Genomic DNA, 5,058 nt, shown 5'->3' with positions numbered 1-5,058 from the left:
AAAAATAGTAAACGATCACCAAAATACAGACCACCATTTTAATGTAAAATGATAACCAAAGATTTAAAATCTCGCTATCCTATTTATGTAAAATGACTCCAAATAAATCATTGTAAAACCAAAAATAGTAAATGATCAATCATTTACTATATTTGGTGATCATTTACTATATTTGGTGATCATGTGCCGTGACTAAAATAGCTGGTAGTATTGCAATTTTAGACTTACTTTTTTTTGTAAACAAGTTTAAGGTATCAGAGCATTTTTGGTGGTCATTATATTTGTTCCCATAAAGAATACTAGCTATTTGATCGAGCTTTGCTCGGTATTCGATAAAACACGAATGAAATTACATTTTCTAAAAATGATTCCTAGCTAGATCGATTTATCGCCCCCGAAACCCCCTATATACTAAATTTCATGAAAATCGTTGGAGCCGATTCCGAAAATATGATCCCACCACACCTACACCTACAGAAAATTGAATCATTGTCAATCGTCAAACAAAACTTTTTGTTTTATGTCTATACTAGTGCTGCCTCTAGCGTGAAAACATTGCAGTAAAATCCTATTTAAGGTGACAAAACATGTTTGACGTGACGACGGGTTTGCAGGGTATTCACATGTCGACAGCAATGCAACAGGCTTTTGACAGCAGATAATGTGCGTTATCACTTATCTGTTGCATAGCTGTCGCAAGATACGCCCTGCGGGTCAATACAGCCTGGTGGCTGATAAAAAAGTGTTCAAGTCTTAATCATTTTTAAAACCTTTTACATATTATAATTGAAATTTAGAACCATCATTCCTTGGAGCTCGCATGCGGGGATAACAAGGCAGAAAAGCGATACGATTCATTATCCGTGTAAGAGCCTGCCGTTGCGTTGTTTTACTTACAAATAACCAAGGTGTTCACACGGCGCGCTGCGCACACATGATGGACAGCAGCCCCCGAGACGAAGCGGGTGTTGACGTTAAGACTGCTTCGTAATAACGCTGCGATGACGCAGCGCCCGTGTGGCCGGCTATGCGTCTAAGCCCGGGCGCGCACTAGCGGCCAGGCCGCGGAGACCAGGTCGCGGCGGCCACAGAAAGTATGGTGTGGCCGCTGGCCGCTAGTGCGCGCCCGGGCTAACGGCAGCGCTGCGTCGACGCAATGCTGACGCAACGCGCCGTGTGGACTGGTTCTTACCCGTAGGCCGTACACTTTGTTTGTTTGTACTTGCATTTTGTGGAAGTGTTTTTATATTGTTCTATCGCTAGTTATTCTTAAAAAATAAATTAATAGCTGATGTGAGTATTAATTTAAAATAATTTTATAAAAATAAAATAATTATTTTAATTTTGTATTTGTATTTCTTTCTATTTTTCAAAGTGTCCATTAAGCAGTGTGGAACTCAAAATCCGATAAACATTCAAATATTATGTAACCTAGCGCAATTTGTGAAAAATTTAAGCACAGAACACTAATATTATAATGAATTTAAGCAATTCAGTAAAACACTAATATAATGAGTTTAAGCAAGTCAAAAATTGTGTAGGAACCTAGATAATTACTATTTTAAGCTGAAAAATAAGTCAAGAATGTTAAATATTTTCTTACGAGAAAATAATTTTGGTATTACGTATGTATGAGAATTTCGATGGCACCCGGCCTCTTAACACGACACTGGTGTTTGAAAACATTTGCCTCTCGAGTCTCAACCCGCTTTAATAAACTAGTTTGTCTCCTGAGATGTACACGTTACATCCAGGAGACAAACCAGTTTATTAGAGAATCCTATGAGTATATGCATACTAATCTTATGAATGCGAAAGTGTGATTGTCTGTTTGTTACCTTTTCACGCCCAAACCACTGAATCGATTTTGCTGCGTATGGATATACTTTGAATCCCGGAATAGGACATAGGATACATCTTGTTATCCCAAAAAATGAACGGTTCTCGCGTGATAAATGAATTTTGACGCAACGGAGATGCGGGCGTTATATGGTGGCTTATAAAAGTACGTAAAATATAGCTTTACGTGATAGAAATGAAATGAACTTTTACTTTTTCTGTGTTTATGGCAAAGTACACACCGGTGCCAGTGCCAAAATCCCCACAAAAAAAAATCTCGTACTTTGCACATTTGTCGGATTATTCCGACCTTGGCGGCTAAAGGGTTAACGAGTTTTGTCGGGAATGTGAAAGAGTGATGTTGTGTTTTTGTATTATTTTCCTAAAATTGTTTTAATGGGGTTTTTAATGTGTAATATTGGTAGGATATTAACCATTAGATATTCGTTATCGTGCACAAGTGTAGGAAAGTGATGCAATATCCAGAAACGTGCTATTTTGTGTTGCCTCCAAAAGTCCATCGAAAGTTTCAGTAAAGCATCTACCACTTTACAGAATCGACTGACTCGACTCCTTGACTGTATTGACTTTTTATTTCGATTTTGACTAGACTCAAAAGTCTAGTCAAAATACCTGACCATATTAAGAAACGTTCTGAAAATTGTATGCAACATATTAAGTCTATGTATGCAACAATACTGTTTTCCCGCCATTTATAATACTTGACACTGGCCATTGTTATATAGCCGAAGTGCCATAATAAGAAAAAAAATGACAGCTGACGTTTGCAAGTTGACATTTCTCTTGGCATTTTCGTCGTTTGGCATTTGGCAGCAATTATCAGTGTTGCCAACTATGGGGATTTCCCAATAAATTTAGTGGGTTTTTTAGGGGGTAAAATATTTTGGGGATATTTTTGGGGATAAAAATTTTGAAGAATGGAATATTTTTTTAATAACAACCTTAAAGTGACTCGGAACTTTGCCGCGAGCGACCGCGACGGACGAAAATTCAAACGAAATACCACTTTATGACATAGGCTATAGGTTTCATTTTACTCAACCACTAGCTTTTACGCTGCCGCCAGCGGCAGCATGGGTCGCCACGTAAATGTAGTAGAAAATGATACCTATATTCTATGTCATAAAGTAGCATTTTATTTGATATTTTACCGGTCGCGGTCGCTCGCGGCATAGATCCGAAAGCCACCTGGATGGAACTGCCGCACAAAGCACATGTCGCTAGTCTTTTGAGTCGTACCAGCTGACAGTAGGCTGACAGATTATTATATTTGTTGTCATTGTATGTAATGAAAAAAAGAAAGATTGAAGTATTTAAAAACTGCCGGCCTGTTGGTTTGTTTGGCCTTGTTGAAGGTGTATTTCAGCGTTTTGAGCTCTTAGTACCGCAAGAAATTTTATATATTTTGATTTTTTGGGGAGTTTTTGTTGAAATTTAGTGGGTTTTGAACAGGGCTTCATAACGTTATCAAATACCCGAAAAAATATCGTTACGTACCGGTATTTTCATAATGGTAGCCAGATAACGGTATTTTTTTTATCGATATCTAGTAACATAACCAAAAAATATCGTTATAAAAATACCGGTAAATATAACGATATTTTCTGGTATCTGGTATGCGGTATTCGTCGTGCATCAAATCTCACTCGCAGCCCAACTTCCGACTTCCGAGCACCAGTTTTTACATACGTGGGAAAGCCATGCTTCGGCATGAATGGGTCGGCTCAACCGGAGAAATACCACGTTAACACAGAAAACCGGCGTGAAACAGCGCTTGCGTTGTGTTACGCCGAGTGAGTGAGTATACCGGAGCCCCAATCCCCTCTCTCCTTTTCCCTTCCCTTCCCTACCCTCCCCTATTACCCTCCCTCTTAAAAGGCTGGCAACGCACCTGCACATGGACACTCGCAGCATCTTTTGATGCTGCGAGTGTCCATGTGTGACCCGTTTGCTCGTTTGCCCCCTTATTTTCATAAAAAAAAACTTTGACTTAACAAGTCAAGATGGTGCTGCAATTTGTTTAGTCAATGAATGCTTTCTGCATGGTACCTATGTCCGTATTTATTTACTTGTTTTAATTGTGGCGAATGCGGGGGATGGGCAAAATATGGATAATTATTTGTATGTCTTAGTATTTATTACTAGAATTCTAAGTTTAATACATATATATTTTGTAGACTGTAGTTAAAAATATCAACACATTTAAAAAAGGAAGCACAAAATTATATGATAGCATTTACAAAATATATAGAGAAAGAGAATATTTTAAGGAGCGTAGCCCGTCGGATCAGAGGCGCTTTGCACACGACGGGGCTGGGCGGACCGGTCAATTTCGCCGCGAACGATAGCACAAAGGGAATCCTACAATATGTATTATCAACGCACACCAAGGGCAAAAAGACCGCTCCGCAGGTCCCCGGCGGGCTCTGGCGGCGCGGCATGTCCGCGGCTGCCCGCCGTGGATCACACAAACCAGTTTACATGCAGTAACGCAGACGGCGCGGCGGCGCGAGGCGGCTGCTAGCTCTATTCTCTCTATCTCCACTAGAACGAACGTCCTGAACTGACTGCCTCCACTCGTCGTGTGCTTTGTGTACCTACGCGGCGAGGGCAGCGGCAGATATCGACGGGCACACGCGGTCTTTATTCCTTCGTGGACAAAAAGCCCGCCTCGCCCCTTCGTCTGCAAAACAACAGAGTCCGCCCGACAGCCAGCGCACGGCGCACGTGCTGACAATACAATAATTTAGTATACAAACCATAAATTAGTAATATTTGAACAAAGATACCAAGCACTGAACTACTGAGTAGTGACCATGTAATTCTTATTAGACGTCATTTTTCCTATAATATATACCTACTGGTCACCAGACACATCTAGTTTAATTTTGTGAATACTGCATACTGAATTGACTGATTAAATGAAATACTTATTTTACAAAAGGTAATGTTATCAAAGAACATATATTTACCGTTATAAATCCTATTTACCGTTATAACATTTACCGGTATTTATTCCAATTTTTACCGTTATTTCTAGTATCGAGTAAATTTTCATACCGTTATCTATGCCCTTGAAGCAATAACGTTATGAAAAAATATCGGTATTCGAAGCCCTGGTTTTGAAGTTGCTTTTAGGGGAAAAGTGAAAACGTTTTGAATAGTTGGCAACACTGGCAATTATAAGTTTGGCAGTCA

The sequence above is a fragment of the Aricia agestis genome, chromosome 2 (genome assembly GCF_905147365.1).
Source record: "Aricia agestis chromosome 2, ilAriAges1.1, whole genome shotgun sequence".
Classification (NCBI taxonomy): Eukaryota; Metazoa; Arthropoda; class Insecta; order Lepidoptera; family Lycaenidae; genus Aricia; species Aricia agestis.
Note: the sequence above shows the minus strand (reverse complement) of the source record.